The sequence below is a fragment of the Onychomys torridus genome, unplaced genomic scaffold, assembly GCF_903995425.1.
Source record: "Onychomys torridus unplaced genomic scaffold, mOncTor1.1, whole genome shotgun sequence".
NCBI lineage: Eukaryota > Metazoa > Chordata > Mammalia > Rodentia > Cricetidae > Onychomys > Onychomys torridus.
The window spans coordinates 2,979,115-2,999,437 of NW_023414046.1; the positions used below are offsets into that span (position 1 = coordinate 2,979,115).

General features: G+C 39.2%; 1 long non-coding RNA gene and 1 pseudogene across 1 annotated transcript; both read left to right on the top strand.

The window, feature by feature from the left end:
* Positions 1 to 559: 559 nt before the first annotated feature.
* Positions 560 to 13,551, top strand: LOC118576620 (annotated as a pseudogene).
* A 1,926-nt stretch (positions 13,552 to 15,477) lies between these two features.
* Positions 15,478 to 20,090, top strand: LOC118576642. The gene is made up of 3 exons (XR_004943964.1): positions 15,478 to 16,671; positions 18,553 to 18,739; positions 19,549 to 20,090. It is a non-coding gene; the product is annotated as an uncharacterized LOC118576642 (long non-coding RNA).
* Positions 20,091 to 20,323: the final 233 nt, after the last annotated feature.

The following is a 20,323-nucleotide window of genomic DNA, read 5'->3' on the forward strand; positions in this document are numbered from 1 at the left end:
AAGAGAATTTGAGTTGCCACCAGCATATACATATATTCTTGTATATGAATGCTTGGAGGTGTAGCTTTATGATTGGATTAAGCAAGTATTGTTTTAAGCCCTATCTTCGGTAAACTGAACCTAGTGGCCAGAAAGCCCTGAGATAAATTCTGCACTCTGACCATCAAAGCATCTATAGCAAGCAGCATTAGCAGTGATGGCTGGGTGTTGGCAGTGGTAGAGAAACCAAAACAAAAGCAATAAACACAACACAGGAAGCCTGCACACTCCAAGACCAGTCAGAAATAAAACATTGCAGTGACCAGCATCATTCCTACATTCAACTGTGCCTGAGAGATTTCCATCTTGACTCTTCCTTTTTACAAGGAAGCATACAGATACAGCAGAACAGATAGACCTATATGCTTACAGAAAACAGACAGACAAAAACTTTCCAAACAAGCACAATCAGGTAGGTGGGCTACATTTTGCCTTTTTCTGCGGGTGGGAATGAAAGGGTTTTGTGATTGGTTGAGAGAGGAGTGGTTTTTGGTGTCTCATACTCAGGAATCCAGCTGGGATGCCAATAAGGGAAAAAGTGTGTCCGGTTGTGGGTTTGGAAGAGGAAGAGGAAGATGGCTGGGGAGGTGTGGTCAAGCAGATGGAGGGAGCAAAAGAAATAGCGGTTCCTACTTTAACTAGGAGGTGTTTTCCCAGCAAGGGGCCTGGGCAGGTTGGTCCCATAAGGATGGAGTTGGTAAGGGGAATACCCCTAAAAATATAGCTGGTAAGGCTGTTCCCCTATTTCAGCAGTGGGGAAAAGAGGAGAGGTGAGTTGCCCAAATCTATCAGGACCAAAAATGTGGCCCTGAAGGAGGGAGGTGGATTGCTCTGATACTGTGACTACATGAAGCTCCATGTTTCTGAAAGCCCTGGTTGGCCAAGGGAGTCTGGGCCCCCTCAGTCGTCCATGGCCATACTTAAGAGATCAACTGCAGGGTGATCTGGCTTGTTGTCCTAACACTGCAAAGGATATAAGGACAGTCATTGGGCTTGGTCAGAATGGTATGTGAGGGTTTGAACAAACCCAGGGCCAATAACCCTCCTGACCATAGACTGAAACAGGGACCTGGAGGTTCCCTGGCTTTGGGTACCTAGGCAGCTGCTATTGCTGGCGGAAAGCATTGGGTGTTTTTGTATTCGGCCTTTTTCATTTCTCCCAAGGTGTACCTTGAATCCTGTGAAGCCTGTGCCTGAGTCTGGAGTCTTTTCTCCAGACATTTCAGTTTATTATTCAGGGAAACTTTGGAAGTTATTTTCCATCTGGGGTCTCGCAATCTAGATTGGTATATTGTAAGAGAGACTTTGTAAAGGGGTCTAGGAATTGAGTCTGGTTTCTCTTTTTCTCCTGGTTGAACTTTAGGATTTTTTCAAGATTTACTTCTTTAAAAGCAGCTTTGCAGAGATTGGCCAGTAGTCAAGTTATAAACTTTGCAAGGCTGTACCCTGGGGTATTGTAATTCAGGGTCCTGGTCAAGGACTGTCTTAGCTCTGTCTGGATGGGTGGCATTAGTTTGGTGGATTTTGCCTGCGTGTGTCTTATCCTGATCCCAAGGCTGCCTATGTCCTCAAGGAAGACGTTGTTGGTGAGAATCATACAAACATGAGGTTGTAAGAGTGGGTAATATACTGTATTTCTTCAGTCAAGGTGGAAGAATTGGCAGTGTAGGGTCCCAATGTCTTTTCTATTTAATAGAGTTTGCATAATGAGAAGTATTCTCACCAAGCCATCACCCAGGCAACCTCCCACAAAGGTAGAACTGGTCAGTTTAGGCCAGGTAGGGGGATATAAAGGTGTCCCCTAAAAGAGCCAGATGACTAATGGCTTCTAGTTGGCTGAAAGTAGGTGCCTGAGAGTGTGGATTTGGGCAGCCTATCATTGAGGAGGGAGAAAGGGAGACCAAAGAGGCAAGAGAGGGAAAGAAGGGCCTGTGGGTTGAGGCCAATGAGAGGGAAGCTTGTTAGCCTGATCAAAAAGAGTGGAAGAATCATCTGGTTTGGGCTTCATAGCTAGGAAGAGTTGTTTTTCCCTGGTTGGCTTATGCTATTGGTTACTTTTTAAATTTTTTTTTTTTTTGGCTTTATTTAAAGACAGGGTTTCTCTGTAATAGTCCCAGCCATCCTGAAACTTACTCTGTAGACCAGGCTGGCCTTAAACTCACAGAGATCAGTCTTCCTCTGCCTCCTGAGTGCTGGGGTTAAAGGCGTGCACCTCCACCTCACAGATGTGTGGTTACTTTTAATTATATGGGAGTGAAGTCATGGCAGTATCCATTGCTTTCAACCTTAGCATAGATGGCTTCCAGCCATGTGGCTATCTCCATCCCAATAGGGGCACAACAAGTAAGATGGCAACAAGCCACATGTTTTCTTTAAAATTACATATGTAAACCAGGCGGTGGTGGCACACGTCTTTAATCTCAGCAACTTGGGAGGCAGAGGCAGGTGGATCTCTGTGAGTTCCAGGAAAGGTGCAAAGCTACACAGAGAAACCCTGTCTCGAAACTGCCCCCCCCCAAATTACATATGTAATAATTATGGATTTTTGCCTGTCAACCCTGGTGTTATGAGTTAACCCTTTTGTTACAGATATTACAAGTTTTTAAGCATACCCAATATGCTTACAAATCTTGAGATAAGATTTATACCTTACCAGACATTTTAGACACTTAAACCAAAACAAAAGAGTATGAGATAAGTATCATTAGTCCCCAATAGGGTATGGTGTGCCCATTTATTTTGTTTTGCTCTCCTTTTTAACGGTAGCCAGAAGGTTTTTGGGTCCCGTCAGGCACCTGCCGTCCTGTGGCCTGCTTATAAAATGATCACACTGAGGCTTAATTGCTGTGGATATCGCTCTGTATAAATAAAATGCTGTTTGGCCAGTGGCCAGGCAGGAAGTATAGGCAGGACAAGAGAGAAGAGAATTCTGGGAGGTGGAAGGCTGGGGCGGGGAGATACTCCCAGCTGCTGCCATGACAAGAAAGAGCTAAGGTACTGGTAAGCCTCAAGCCATGTGGCAAAATATAGATTAATAGAAATGGGCTAAATACAAGAGTAAGAGCTAGACAGTAGTAGGCCTGAGCTAATGGCCAAGCAGTTTAAATAATATAAATGTCTGTATGTTTATTTTACAAGTGGGTTGTTGGACTAACAGGGCTTGGTGGCACCTGGAGAGAAGCTCTCCAACTACACTTAATATTAATTATAACTGCTTGGCTATTTGCTCAGACTTATTACTGACTAGCTTACACTTAAATTAACCCATAATTCTTATCTATGTTTTGCCATGTGGCTTGGTACCTTTTTCCAGTTCTGCCTTCACATCTTGCTTCCTCTATGTCTGGCCGGTGGCTCCTGACTCAGTCCTTCCTCTTCCCAGAATTCTCCTCATCTGCTTATCCCACCTATACTTCCTACCTGGCTACTGGCCAATCAACATTTTATTTATCAACCAATCAGTGCAACACATATTCATAGCATACAGAATGACATCCCACAGCATTTCACAGTTAGATGGCTTGCCTGCTATGGGATGGAGATTTTGAAGGAACGTTTAAACAAACATGCTTGCTTGGATATAGAGGAGAGACAGACATAATCCAACTCCAAAGCCATCTTTTAATTGAAGTGGGACAGCATAAAACAACAACGTAATACCACTTATGCCTAAATTACACCTGAATCCCTGTAAAACTGGATCCAGTAGTCTGAGAATAAAGAAGGCTTAGAGATAGGAAATTATGAGCCCTGGTTGTAGATAGAAGATACTTTAGGAGGGAGTTGAGAGACTACCAGGTAGGGAAGAGTGTATGAAGTATGTGCGCATTGCAGCTGGCCTATTCTTTGTTTTCTCCCCCTCTTGCTAGGTCTGGCTCCTGGCTCCCACTTTCTACCACACTTATAGTTTCATCAGCTATAACTAAAAGACAGGGAATTTACATGCTGTGGGATGGGGCGTGGGGCAGACAAATAAACAGGGCCTGGAGCAGAGCAAAGAGAAATAAGAGAATGGGGAATCTTTTTCCATTTCCCTGATCACTTGTAGGATGGATTTGTAACTGTCCCAGATGATATTAGGTTCCAGGGTGCTATTAGGCGGCCCTTTAGATTGATTATCTAAGTGGTATTGAGGCCAAACTTGATAGCAAAAGCAAATAAATCTAAAATAGCAAGAATGTTGTGAATTGTTACTTATGTGGTTGTTGAAGAAACTACACACTGACTTCCATGGTGACTGCAGCAAGTAGAATTCCCACTGCTCTGTGGCCCGGAGTTCTTTCTTCTTGTGTTGTGGTTGTAGAGGTCCTTGACTGTGGACACTGACTCTGCAGAGAGAGGATTTCAATGCATATTAGGTGAGTATTTGTTCCATGCCTAACAATGTGGAGCATTTTTAATGTGTACTTGTTGGCCATATCACCTGCTTTTTAAAACAATCTGTTCAAATCATTTGCTTCTTCATTGAATTGATCATTATTTCTTTGCTTTGTTGTTTTTTTCTTTATTTTATGATGTAGTCTAGGTATTAACAACATACCATGAAGAGCTAGCTAATACATTTATCTGCTTTATAATCTATTTCTTCCTAGTTTTGATGTTTATACTTTCTGTATATGTTTTCAATAGTACATAACTATTTTATCAGTTTACTCTTTCAATATACATGAAAGTTTGTGATTCACTGTATAGTGGTGAAGAATCAACCCAGATTCACATGTTTTGTTTGGATAGCGTCTTTACCCAATGCCTTTGGTTGATGAGACTATTATTGTTATTTTGGTGACATTCACATGGTTGTTGCTATTATTCTGTTTCTGGATCTGCTGCTCTATTATATATGACTGTATATATACTCTTCTGTCCTTCCCATGTTCTGTTGGTCATGTGATTCTGCAGTGTCATCTGGCATCACTGCTGAGACAACTCAAGCTCTGCTCTATATACCTGGGGTTGGTCTAGTCTGAACTCAGGTTCTTTCTGCTTCCATGTCAAATTAGTTTTTCCTTGACTATTTTTTATGAAGAGAATTCAGTATATTGTGTGTTTCGTAGGTAACCTCCCTATTCTCATAACTAACACAGTTTTCATCCCCTTTTCTCTTGTGGTCCCTGGTATTTGTACCAGATCATATGGATTTCTTCTTCATGACTTGTACAGTCATCAGTTACATATTCTCTGCATGTGACCAGTTAGGAATTGCTAACATAGCCAATGTCCATTATATACAATGGTTCTCTGACATGGGCTGAAAGTAGTAACAGCTTAAATTGTGAACAAAACCAGGTAAAGTCAGTTTGAGTATTTGTTCATGTACAAAAGGTCATGTCATGAGTGGATTCCCTTCTATGGTCTGTCACCCTCCCAGTCTTAGGCTCTTAGCCAGGTTTCCTCTGTATTTTCCATATTCCCTTTTCTAGAACTTGCCAAAAAATTTAATGAGATAGTATTTCATTACACAGAAAACCATCTTCACATTATAGTACTGTTTAAGGAAATCAAGAGGAGCAACCACCTAGCTATGATCCAGCTAGGATCATCTTTTTTTTTTTTTTTTAATTTTTTGCAAGGTTGTGACACATAGGATCAGTCAACGGATGCATAAAGTCTGAGTCCCCAATTTAAACAGAATGTTTATCTCCATCTGTCCCATGGGGGCCTCCAGATCTGGTCCACATTGCAGCAATCCAGAGTAGCATAGATTCTGACTGGCTATCTTCAATTTTTTTGTTGTTGTTGTTTTGTTTTGTTTTTGTTGTTGTTTTTAATACAGTTTGTTGAATTATCTCATGCAGAAAAAAAGTTTAAAAAAAAAAAACAAAACAGCTGGGCATTGGTCGTGCACAACTTTAATCCCAGCAGTCGGGAGGCAGAGGCAGGCGATCTCTGTGAGTTCGAGGCCAGCCTCGTCTCCAAAGCGAGCTCCTGGAAAGGCACAAAGCTATGCAGAGGAACCCTGTCTCAGAAAAACTGAAAAAAAAAAGAAAGAAAAGAAAGAGAGAGAGAAAGGGAAATGTCATACTACAGGGCATTAGGACAATGTGTAGTGCTAATTTAGATAGCTTGAAAATAGAAGCAGAAAAAAAAAAGGGGTTGGGGTTTTAGCTCAGTGGTAGAGTGCTTGCCTAGCAAGCCCAAGGCCCTTGGTTTGGTCCTCAGCTCTGAAAAAAAAAAATTCTTCATGAATAAAATACAGCAGAAATAATTTACAGTCCTGAAGTTAAAAGGGTGGATATCAGACACAGATGAGCCATAGTGGGACACCACAAAGGTTCTGACCAGTGTGTTGCTGATCTTTCCTGGTAGCTGTCAAAGTCCTGTGCTACATCAGTGGATGGAGATACCATGCCAGGCAGCATGATGTGGCACTTGAGGTCCACATCTGGGTATGGTCTTTGATAACTCTTCTGCCCCACCACATTGCACAGTCTTTTTGCTCTAGGAATGCTATGATCAGGACATCTGCATTATTTCTTAGAAACTGTGGTAGTTATCGTGGTCCATTGTCTTCTCACTCTGATCCTGCTGATATGTAGAACGACAGCTGATTTAGAACATGGGCTTTAAGGCATATTTCAAAGATTGTCAGAACTTACCTTTCTCATGGAATGAGTAAGCTTTGAACTTGAGAAATGAGAATTTGAAGTTGAGACGCAAGAAAAACCTTACATCTGGGACTTCTTTGACCTGTTGACAAGTGGATCCAAGCCTTATGACTTTCTTTGAAGCTTGTATGAATTTTGGTTTAACACAGGAGATAAAAGTTTCAGACATATTAAGCATTTCCATTGTATTGAAATCCACATTATTGCCTTGTTTTTCAGAATTGCATAAGCACTGCTAGCTCCACATTTGTATTACAGCATGTGGAATATATTAGTAAGAATTTCCTAGAGAGTATTGACTTGACACTGCACATAAGCTATCAGTTTTCAAGCATAAACAAATATCCATCTTAATGAATTTAGTACTATCTTCTTTTCTGTTGAAGGAAGTAGGCTCCCTCTGACCTGTTTCTCCTCTCACTGAAGCTTTGTATTGCATAGGGAGAGGAGTGGGAATGATGTTTGTATTTCTGTTTGAAGAATGACAATTTATTTGATTATTTAAGTGTTCTTCTGCCTATTTTTATATACACTGCATTACATACTATGCTCCTGGGTCCCCAAGATCAGCACCAAACCCTTGGCACTGAAGTCAGGCACTATAGTGAGCTGCCATGTGTGTAGAGAGAATTAAATTAGGTTTCTCTGCAAAAACAGCAAGTTCCTCTTACCTCTGAGCCATTTCTCCAGACTCAGATTTACATTTCTGGTACGCATTTGTGGCAGAGTCAGTCAGTGTATAACCTTGTATATTCCAGTTTTTGAAAAATGAAGGAATAACCATAAAACATACTTATCTATGCAATCTAAAATCCTGTTAGTTGAATGAGCTCAAATACTGAAGAAAAGAATAAAGTTGAAATTAGAAAGTTTTACGTTTTTGACCTGATAGTAGTGGTGTATGCCTTTAATCCCAGCACTCAGGAGGTAGAGGTAGGCAGATCTTTGTGAGTTTTAGGTCAGCCTAGTTTACAGAGCAAGTTCCAGGACAATGAAGGCTACACAGAGAAACCCTGTCTTGAACAACTTAAAAAAAAAAGAAATTTCACATTTTCAGTTGAGCCAATCTCATGAGCAATTAGGTATTCAAAATTAATAGGAGTTAGTATGAGTCTCACTCAATTTAATATATTTTTTGATAACAGAAAATGTTTCTACTTCATCTGAATGCATCGTCATATATGCCATTTATTTACACACATATTTCTAATTATTTGGTAGTGAAACACCATATGGAATTCATGCAGCTGTCATCATTATTATTGCTTGTTTCAACTTTTAGAAAGGATCAAATACTATTAATGCTATATAATTCTGCTTTTTCTTTTTTCTTCATGGTTATGGAAATACTCTCCTAAAATTACTTCACAAAGTATTTGATTCTGTTATTGTTTGGAACATTGGATACATGCAGTGATGTTACACTTCTTACCTTTTAAAGAAAAGTTTTCTGTTTTAATTCATCCGTGAATTGTGCGTTCTGTTTTCTACCTCTTTTTTCTAGAAAGGGTGCCCTATTGTAGCTATGCCTCATGATCTGAACTGAGCATTTTAGAATACAGTCAGGGGAGAGCTCTAGCCAGGAATGATCTTGTGTCCATATCTGAGCAACACTGGTAGCAGTAAGCTGTAGAAGTTAAAAACACAGTTTTGCTCATCATAACTTTACCATCTGATATTACTGAATGTAGACCACAAATGTGTATGTTATGTTCCCTAAAAGTTTGCTGATTATAAGACTATTCATTCTTTTTTCACATGCAAACTATGCAATAAACGCTATGACTAATTTAGAAAGTATTTTTATTAAAATTAATAAGTTATTAAATTATTATTGTTAAATTAAAATTAGTTTAGCTTCGTGCATCATTCAGTATGTTCACCTAAATGTCTGAGTGTGCGCTATATATGCTTCCTGCTTGTAAGGTTCATAAGAGGACATTATATCTCTTAAAGCTGGTCTTAAAATATGTTGTGTTGGGCCATGAGGATTTTTGGAAACCAAACTATATTTTACAGAATCCAAACTGGAGACTAAAGTTTCAAATGTAGTTGTTGTGGCAAATCCTTAACCTGCTGCTCAGGTCTTAGAAACCATGAGAAAATTCATGTAGAAGGAAGACCTTATGAATGTAAGTCATCCTATCCATTGTTTATGGAAGAGCAACAGTGCTTAATTCTGACACATTTCTACAGAAATTCTAGAAAATTTTGTCCATGCCTCATCTGTTTCACAAAAATATCTCTTATTTTTTAGGTCTCTTTTACTTAGGTAAGCATTTGGTCCAGCATCTCATGGTAAAGTCATGATTTTCCATTACAGGGTCTGCTTTCATTCAGGGATGTAGCTGTGGACCTCTTACAGGAGGAATGGGTATGTCTAGACTGTGTTCAGCGGGCATTGTACATGGGTGTGATGTTGGAAAATTACAGCAATCTGATTTTTGTAGGTAAGAATGTTCTTTTTGTAGAATTATGTAGAGAATTTCAGAACTTAGGGGAGTTCTGGTTACCAAGAAACCTTTTTCTTTTTCTTTCTTTCTTTCTTTCTTCCTTTCTTTTTTTAAGATTTATTTATTCATTATGTATATAGTGTTCTGCCTGCATGTATGCTTGCAGGCCAGAGGAGGGCACCAGATATCATTATAGATGGCTGTGAGCCACCATGTGGTTGCTGGGAGTTGAACTCAGGACCCCTGCAAGAACAGCCAGTGCTCTTAACCTTTGAGCCATCTCTCCAGCCCAAGAAAGCTTTTTCATGGTGCCTCTTTTTACATTTTTCTGTGTTCTTTTCAAGAGTAAATATTGTTATATTCTCTGTGATCTCTCAAGTCCTCCTATTTAGTTTTTAATGAAAACTTCAAAATTCAAAGACATTAAATATTCAAAGCAAGAAAATACATTGCAGTGTACTTTTAAAAAATTATTTATCTTTATTTTATGTGCATTAGTGTCTTGCCTACATGTATGTCTGTGTGAGAGTACCAGATCCACTGGAACCAGATTTACAGCTATGAGCTGCCATGTGGATGCTCGGAATTAAACCCAGGTCCTCTGGAAGAGCAGCCAGTGCTCTTAACCTCTGAGCCATCCCTTCAACCCCCTGCAGTACACTTAATAATTAGGATATTTTTATTTCACTGTTGTATTTAACTATTAACCTATCTCTTACTTTTAAAAAACACAAAAGGCTTTAAATAGAGGAGGAGATGTTGGTAGGAACACTTTTTTTCTTTTTTCTTTTTCTTTTTCTTTTTTTTTTTTTTTTTTAGTTTATTTACCTTTTCACATGTGGTCTCTATGTTTAGTACTTGAACAGAATTTTAATTTTTGCATTTTGGAGGCTCATGCAATACTATATGGTGATATACAGGCCAGCTTGGGTTACACAATGAATTCCTCACTACACGGTGTGAATGTCTGTCAAAAATACAAAGAAGAAAGTAGAGAAACATTCTTTTTTTGTTTTTCCAGAAAGGGTTTCTCTGTGTAACAAGCCTGGCTGCCCTGGAACTCACTTTATTGACCAGATTGGCTTTGAACTCAGAGATCCATGTGCCTTTACCTAGTCGGTAGAGCATGAGACTCTTAATCTCAGGGTCGTGGGTTCGTGCCCCACGTTGGGCGCCAGATATTGGTGAAATTATTAAGGCCACTCCACGTAGTTAAAAGGGAGGTTTATTTTGTGGGATAACTTACAAATGAAGGGGTAGGTTGCAGGGTCTGGCAAAGGTATAGGGCAGTCTGGCAGTGTTCTCTGGAGAACTCTGCTCGGTCTACCTCCAGCGTCCAGCGTCCCGGAACCAAGAGAGCCACCTCCTCCTGCTCCTCGGTCTTCCGCTCCCTCCTCTGCCCTGCCTTGTGGGCGTGATCATTACTGAAGCCTCAATGGGGGTTGGAACTTCCAGGCCAATGCTGGGATGGCTATCCACTACAATTAAGAGCTTGTGCCACCACCACTTGACAAGAAACATTCTTCATATGATCCTTCATAGAGCACCTTTCTCAAAGTTCTTTTCTGCTTGATCACCTATTTGTCTTTCCTTCTGTAAGACACAGTGTTTAGATAAGAATGAGAAGGCTATTATTGGTCCCTGTGCTTTGATATAAGTAGATTGGGGACACTTATGACCACCCATTTAATGATTGTGAAACACAAAATGACTTCTGAGAGCTCTGTCCCTGAGAATTTCTAGTTTGCCAGTCTTAGAAAACATAAGAAAATATCAGTTACTAAATTTCTTTTTTTTTTCTTTTTTCTTTTCCAGAGCTGTGGACCGAACCCAGAGCCTTGCACTTGCTAGGCAAGCACTCTACCACTGAGCTAAATCCCCAGCAAGTTACTAAATTTCTTACTTGACCATTAATCTCTATTATCCCTAATTGCACTTATTTTCCAGAAACCCATCGCATATGTGGGCAATATGAGGTCGTTGATCAAGGCACAAAGCATATATTCCACAATCGTGAGAATATCCATGAGAAGTCTTATGTATGTAATAAGCTTGATAAACTGATTCATGAATCCTTTCAATGTAGACAGTATGATACAAATGATACTGCAGAAAACTGCAACAAGTACAGATTAGGTAACTATGGAGATTCCTCTGTTGAAACAGTAAATGTAAACAGAAGTAAAAGTGGGAAGGAACACTGGAGAAGAACCTTGCAAATGTAAGGACTGCATAAACTGTTTAAATTTGTATACCATCTTTAGCAAAAATGAAAGAAGCCACACAGGAAAGAAAGAACCAAAAATAAAGCTTATGAGAGATCTTTTGACTCTAAACTTAAAATGCTGAAACAAACCAATAGTGGAAAGGAATCCCACCAAAGCAGGAAGTCTGGGAAATGCTCCAAGTTGGACTCAAGCCTCAGTAGACTTCAGAGTGATCACACTAGAGAGAAACCCTATAAATGTACAAAATGTAGTAAATCCTTTCTGCATTTGTCCCACCTCAAAGTCCATTACAAGATTCATTCTGGAGAAAAACCCTACAAATCTCTTAAAACTCATCAGAGAATTCATATAGGAGAGAAACCTTACAAATGTAGTGAATGTGACAAATCCTTTAGCTGTGTCTCAAAACTTATAAGACATCAGAGAATCCATATAGGAGAGAAGCCTTATAAATGTAGTGAATGCGACAAATCTTTTATCAGTTGCTCAGATCTTAGAAATCATCAGAGAATTCATACAAGAGAGAAGCTTTACAAATGTAGTGATTGTGACAAATCTTTTAGCACAAAATGGCACCTTATAACTCATCAGAGAATTCACACAGGAGAGAAACCTTATAAATGTAGTGACTGCCACAAATCTTTTGCCCTGAATGTTGCTCTTATAACACATTAGGGAATTTATGCAGGACATAAACCTTACCAATGTAGTGAATGTGAAAAATCCTTTAGCTTTGTCTCAAAACTTATAAGACATTAGAGAATCCATACAGGAGAGAAACCTTATAAATGTAGTGAATGTGACAAATCCTTTACCCAGGAAGGCAGTCTTAGAACTCATCAGAGAATTCATACAAGAGAGAAATTTTACAAATGTAGTGATTGTGATAAATCTTTTAGCACAAAATGGCATCTTATGACTCATCAGATAATTCACACAGGAGAGAAACCTTATAAATGCAGTGAATGCCGCAAATCTTTTGCCCAGAAAGGTGCTCTTATAACACATCAGAGAATTCATGCAGGACATAAACCTTACAAATGTAGTGAATGTGACAGATCTTTTTCCCACAAATGCTTTCTTAGAAAACATGAGGGAATTCATACAGGAGAGAACCCTTACAAATGTAGTGAGTGTGACAAATATTTACCCCAGAAATGCTATCTTAGAATACATCAGGGAATCCATACAGGAGAGAAACCTTACAAATGTAGTAAATATGACAAATCCTTTACCTGTTGCTCAAGTCTTATATATCATCATAGAATTCATACAGGAAAGAAACCCTATAAATGCAGTGAATGTGACAAATCCTTTACCAAGAAAAAACATCTTAGAAATCATCAGAGAATTCATATAGGAGAGAAACCTTACAAATGTAGCGAATGTGACAGATCTTTTGCCCAGAAATAGTATCTTAGAATGCATCAGAGAATTCATACAGGAGAGAAACCTTACAAGTGTAGTGAATGTGAGAAATCCTTTACCAAAAAAGGCTATATTAGAATACATCAGAGAATTCACACTGGAGAGAAACCTTATAAATGTAGTGAATGTGACAAATCCTTTACCTGTGGCTCCAATCTTGTAAATCATCAGAGAATTCATACAGAAGAGAAATCTTACAAATGTAATGTATGAGGAAAAGTGTTTACCTGTTTCTCAGGTGTAAGAAAATATCTGAAAATTTGTACTGGGGAGAAAAGTTACCATTTGAAATAATGTGGCATGTGCTTTATCTAAGTTCTCTCTTTAGCAGCCCTTGAGGTTCCACACTAGAAAATCATGAACATGAGAAACTCATTCAAATGTTTAAGTAATGTTCAAATCTTAGAACATATCAAAGTTTATGCTGAAGGAAATTCTGGAGATGTAACAATGTACAAAAGATTTTCATTAAAACTTTTTACTTGTTCAACCTCAAATACTTTATAATTAAAACAAAACAGGAGGTCTAAAGCCTTTGCTATTGTGTAGGTCTTTCTAGAGACGAAATGACCCAGTCTAAAGGGAAACTTGTTATGGCAGGAAATAAACCACTCAAAAAAGCTTCAAGGAATCCCAGAAAATGAAAGGATTCAGGATGTTTAACTCTAATAAACTCACTAAATAATGCACCTTAGAAGAGGATTTGTGAAACTGGGCCACCAAGATAGGTTGTTCTTTAATCTACATATGCCTGAAATATTCATAAGCTGTATCATATGCTCTTTTTTTTTTTGGCTTTTCGAGACAGGGTTCCTCTGTAGCTTTGGAGGCTGTTCTGGAACTCACTTTGTAGACCAAGCTGGCCTCGAACTCACAGAGATCCACCTGCCTCCACCTCCCGAGTGCTGGGATTACAGGAGTGCGCCACCACCACCCGACTCACATGCTCATTTTAAGCTTGAAGATAGTAACTATCTTTCTGTCCCTCGTGCCTTGATAAACAACTCTGCTCATATTCCTGTAACTCCAATAGAGCTCATTGGTTTCACAAGTTGAATTTGCTTCTGTTTTCAGTTTCTAGATGGGATGAGTAGATGGATATTTGTTGCATCTCCCCAGGAAGTGTCTCATAAAATGTGGTTAAACCCATTAATTACAATAAGTTTCAAGAAAAAATTAAATAAGAAATTAATATTAGAGTCATGGTTCTCAACTTGTGAGTTTTGATTCCTTTCAGATTATGGTCCTTTCATTGTGGTGGGTGCTCATTATATATGAAAACCCATATGTCTGATGGTCTTAGGAACAGAGTCACCACTTCTATCTTTCTCCAGACAGCTATACCCACATGCCAACATGCCCATATACAACCTGGAATTGTCTTAAAGGGTCACAGCATTAAGAAAGTTGGTAGCGTTGTATTAGAGAGAAGGAATTTGAGTTAACTAAAGCAGGTAAGATTGTGCTCAATGGTCACATGCTTATTTCCATGGTAGTTCTTAGTTCTGTTAAAAGTGCTCCACAGGAACAGAAGGTAGAGTCTTGGAGAGACTCAGAAGGCTCTTCTCTTCTTTGTGTTCAATGAGGAGTGACAGTGAGGTCTGCAAAAGGGAAAATGAAAAAATAAAATCTGCCAGCGGCAGATACCATCCAAACTGGGTTGCGTCCCTGTGTGGCTCTAAACACATGTTAATTCCCCATGATTCAACCATGCTCCAATGACCCTCAAAATAATGCTACCTGTGGACAAACACTACAGTCCATTGTGTCCTTAGCACTCTACTCTATGGGCCTCAAAAAATGAATTTCAGGTCCTTATGATAAATTTTTACACAATACTAATATTATAGAATATTCATAGTGAAATAAAACTCATAAATGCCTTTTCTAAGAACTTCAGCTAAATTTCATGTGAGTTGGAAGACATCATGGTCTCCATTGTCAATGTCTAGAGCATTGGGGTCCCTGGGTAAGGGTCTCGCAGAAATCAGGACACAGGGGATGCACAGCAAAGGCAGCAAATGCAACTGCATGCTGTACTTTATTAGCATCAGACTAATATACACTGTGAATACAAAGAATCTTACCAACCACTTCCTTATTTTATGTTTCGATCTTACATTATGTTCTTAAGCAATTTACTGAAACAATACTTGGCATAACATGGCACTCACCCTATGTTCCAGCTATTCTAAGTGTCTCATGAGGTGATATTCTGGCCAGACGCTATCTCATTGTCCTCTGCACTAATTTTAACTTATAAAGGAAGCTTAAGCAACACAGGCTGAAAATAACATGCTCTGCAGCAGAAAGCCACTTCCGTGTACTTAGGCATTTGTAACTTGTGACTTCAGATAAGGGGAAGAGAACATTTTCTCCTCCTAGCTTTAGCCTGCCAGAGCTGGCCTTCGTCCCAGTCACAGTCCTCAAATAGCCTTAAGACTCAGAAGGAACAGTAACTGCTTACACAGGCATATCTCCACACTCCATTACAGGTTACAGGCCAGCATGGGCTATGTAGTGAAACCTTGTTTCATAAACAAACAGAAAAAACAAAACTGAAATTCAAGGTGTATATATTTTTTTCTTTGTTTTCTTTTTTTTCTTTTTTCTTTTTTTCTTTTTTTTTTTTTTTTTGAGACAGGGTTTCTCTATGTAGCTTGGAGCCTTTCCTGGAACTTGCTTTGTAGCCTAGGCTAGCTAACTCACAGAGATTCTTGTGCCTCTGCTTCCTGAATGCTGGGATTAAAGGTGTGTGCTGCCAATGCTGGCTTCAAGATGTATTTTCTATGTTGATTTAAAATCCTCTAAAATGTGCCTTTCCTTACGCTTATAGCATGCATATTAACAGGTTGATTGTATTGGTTTTAAGAAAAATATCTCCCACTGGCTTATTTATTTGACTTCTAAGTGCCCAGTTGGTAACCATCTATTAGGAGGTTTAGTTGTTGGAACATTGTTGAATAAAGTATGTCACTTGTGGTCTGATTGGAGAAAAAAAACCCACAAGTCTCCTTATTTCTCACCTTCTTAGTGATTGGGAATGAAGATGTGAATTCTTAGCATTCCATTCCACCAACATCATTGCTTGCTGTCAGTCCCCTCTGCCATGATGGACTCTTTTAGAGTCCCCTGTGCTAAATGAAGCATGTGTATTATCCCCTCCAAATAAATATGTTTTACCCCCTATGCTAAATGGAGCATATGTATTACCCATACAATTTACTATTGCTGCTCATATGTAGACTTAGACTCACCCTCTGATGATAACTAGATCAATCAAAGACTTTCCCTGAGGCCCTGATACATGGAGAAGGAATACCATTCTTCCTCTATAATGAGGAATATGCTTGGCAGAGCCAAAAATGGTAAGGGTCAAGGGACTTGGGGGGTTGTGGCTTCTGACCTAAAGAATCCCTCTCAACACTGTGGGGGCTAGAATATCTGTCCCAAGTCTCCTGTGTGCTTTTCTCTGTTGCTGTTGAGATATCCTAGGTTCCCCTCATGCAACATTGACTAGTTGGATAGCCCCATATTCTATTTCACTCTTAATATATTCCTTTGTTGACAGTGTACTATTCTCATTTTCATGAAAATGCTCTAGTATATGCTGAACTTCTTAATAACCATGCTTGGCCTAAGGCATTGTTTGTGCAAGATCTGCTTAGCCAATCATTTCTGTCTCCTTTTTTTCTGGTCCTTGGGAGCCACTCTGTCACTGAAGAACAATTTCCTGGTCCAGGTCAAAGGAACATTCTAGAAGACATGGTGGAAAGCTGGAAAAACCAGAGCCAGAGAATGGCAAAGACTGCAGTGAAACTACTTTTGGGCCTCACTGCTTTTGTGTTCACCTGTACAGTTCCTGATGAGATTGGGGCTAACAACATTTCATCAAGGCTGAAAATAGGATTCTCAGAGGTTAGGACCTTCCCTAAATGTCTATTGGCACTTCATAGCAGATAATGGAGGGGTGTTACTCTTTAAGAGTTAAAGCCATTAACGAGTTGCGGAGGATGCAGTAACTTATCACAGTAGCACAGACAGGTAACTCTATTTAATTTCAGAGGGTCCAATGTAGTATATTTTATGGTATGATACTTTTATTTATATTGCATTTGTTTAACTCTGTGAAGCTGTGTTACTGTGCCTGTATAAAACACCTGATGGTCTAATAAAGAACTGGCCAATATCAAAGCAGGAGAATGAATGGGCAGGGCTGGCAGGCAGAGAGTATAAATAGATGGAGAAATCGGAAGAGGGAGCAAAGATCTAGCAGCCAGAGGAGGAGGACAGCTCCATGCGCCAGCTACCCAGTTAGTTACACAGCAAGCCATGGAGTAAAAGTAAATTTACAGAAGTAAGAGAACTGGAAAAGCCCAGAGGCAAAAGGTAGACAGAATAATGTAAAGTTGAGGAGAGCTGGAAAGAAACTAAGCCAAGCTAAGGCTGGACATTCATAATTAAGAATAAGCCTCCATGTGTGATTTATTTGGGATCTGGGTGGCAGACCCCCCCAAAAATGAGTAAAAAACAATCAACAATAGTCCAACTCAAATGTTATGAATGGAGAAGACCTGATGCTTTCACCATAGAAACTGAGCAGCACTCATCATAGTTGGCATGTATCTGTGTTTCCCACTATTTCATTCTGAAACCAATCATCTTTCTGTAATCTCCATGTGGCATACTGTTAGTCATGAACAAAATTCTTACTTAATGTTTGTGAAGATCCCCTCACTGCCTGTTCAGAGCCTACACTGAACATAATCTAGTAACAAATCTTTCAAACAAAGCAACAGGAGAGATTGCAAGGTGTCAGTGGGAATCCAATTTACTGCAGTCATCAGCAAGGCAGTGTGCAGCTTTTTCTGCAACTAAACAAGCAAAATGTTCACGTAAAATTCAACTATATCACATATACAGTTCTGTATGAGATGGCTAATTTCAGGACATTCTTACAATAATGCATAATCAACATGCATATGAACAGCCACAGCAAATTGAATCAGAAAATACATACATGACTTGTGAACAAGGACACATGGCTAGATTCTTCTCAATAAGGGAACACAACTGGCCAGGTTTCTGTTTTCTGTAGATTCTAAGCAATTTGTTTTTGAACAAAGAAATCCTAACTACATGAAATTTCGAAAAAACCCAGAGTTCAAAAAATTTCAAAAGATTAAACCTGGATATTCAAATTAGAAGTGTTGCAGTGGAAATCATTGAGAAACAACAGGAGGAATCAATGGGAAGACAATAAAGATGGTTCCATATTCTGCAGAGATACTAAGCAATTAATATCAAAGTCCTTTTGGCATTTTTTCAGGAAATGGATAAACTGACCACAAAAAGAATAGATTATGAAGTAACTATTGAAACCTTTAAAGTTAGGAGGTCAAGAAAGAAACTATGAGCAAAGAATTTTACTAATTTCATAGTATGTTTAATGAAACACATGATATATATATATATATATATATATATATATATAATATTGATATGAACACAGAAACAAATGAAATGGGGACCTCATCATACACATGCATGGTTAAATAAATTATATTTTCTTTCAGAATTTTTATATAGAAAGTCAATCATTTGTATAATAGGATAATCATGAGATTATTTATAGTAGAATATTCCAAAACCATTTCTATAGAAACAGAATGTAGCAAAACCAATCTCCTGTCCCATTTCTACCTTTTGCTTTTAAATTTTTCATTAGATTTTTTTTATTTAAGCTTATGTGTGGCAGTGGTTTGCAGCAGGTATGCATATGCTCTGTGTTTCTGCCAGGTGCCTGCTGAGGTTGGAAAAAGGCATCAGATCTCCTGGAACTGGTTATGGATCAGTATTTCTCAACTTGTGGGTCCTGTCCCCAAAGAAGTCACCTAGGAACTTTGAAAACCACATATTTCTGATGGCCTTAGGAACTGAGACACTGCTCCTCTATTCCTGTCGAAGTGGGTCTTCCCACATGCAGGTATGCCCACATACAAGCCCCTGGAACTGTATTAAAGGGTTGCAGCATTAGGAAGGTTGGATGGTTTTCAGCCACCATGTGGGTTGTGAGAGCTGTACTCATGCCCACTTCAAGACAAGCAAGTGCAATTAACTACTGAGCCGTCACTTCAGTACTCCTCTCCATTCAATTCCTACTGTGTGGGAGCCCACAGAGGTTTCCTAATGAGATCTGAACTTGCTTTACCCAGCAGGGCTGCATAAGGAGTTGGATTGACTATGTGCATGGTTACCAGGTATTTGGAAGGGGCTGCACTTGGCTGTGCTAGGGGGAGGTCTTTTGCTCCACCTCTTTAAAAAAAAAAAAACTTTAGAAGAGACAGAAGGGGCCGGTGGATAAGGATCCGGGCCCTTCTGAGGCTATTCTGTGATTCTATCTGTGTCTCTCCCTTCTATATTTCTATCTAAATATTTCTTACTTCTTCCTCCTAAAGAGTATCCTGGGATAAAAGTGCGAGTGGGACTCCAATACTACTGTCACTAAAACTCATCACTAGCTCTACCTCAGTTCCCCCAAAATAAAAGATCCTCTTTCTATAGTACCCTTTGTCTCCATCTTCAGGATTCTGTTTTTCTGCTTTTCACTTGTGAAGGTCTTTTTCAGAGAGCACCTGGATTTCTAACACAGTGCTCTGCACAGGAGATAAAGAGAAAACTAAATAGAGGATTCTACAAATAATGCACCAACTGTCCTACAGTGTAAGAATAGAAATAATTCTCTGTAATCATTTTCAGTTAGCATAACTTGAGTTCTTGAACTTCTCATCACAGGTCAATGAAAACTAAAGAGAGAAGAAATGGAACTGAACGATTGGGATGACAATATTTTACACTCCTCAGTTTCTTCATTTCAAACAACATGAAGGACAGACAGTGCTTTTCTCTCTTCTGAGGATCTCATTTTACTTATTCACACAAAGCTCACAAGCTTGCAGAGTAGTATTCGCCAGAATCCTGAGAAGGAGCTATGGAGAATTTAAAAAAAATATCCTCACAAGCAGAAACCAGACTCCTGCAATTTTGCAACATTTACTCTCTGTACAAAGCCTATTGAGCAGGGTCTATGTTTTGCTAATCTTCCCGGGAGAAGTAAACAGCCACAAAAGTGTCATCAATTCCTGAAATTAAAACATTAGTGTATGAGCCAGCTGTGTAGATTCACTGCCTTAATTCCAGCATTCAGGAGGTGGAGGCAGGCAGAATTGTTGTAAAATCAGGCTTGATCTACATGATAAATTCTGAACCAGACAGGGCAACAGACTAAATTGTTGATTGTAGCTGGAGTTTTTCTCTCCAGCTCCCACCAAGCCCCAACAATCTGACAGCCTACTTATAAAATAATCACTCAGACACTTATATTACTTACAAATGTATGGCCGTGTCAGACTTCTTGCTATCTAGTTCTTCAATCTTAAATTAACCCATTTCTATTAGTCTATAAGTTGCCACGTAGCTTGTGGCTTACCGGTACCTTACATTTCACTTGTCATGACTGCAGCTGGCAGGTCTCTCTGCCTCAGCCTTCCACTTCTCAGAATTCTCTTCT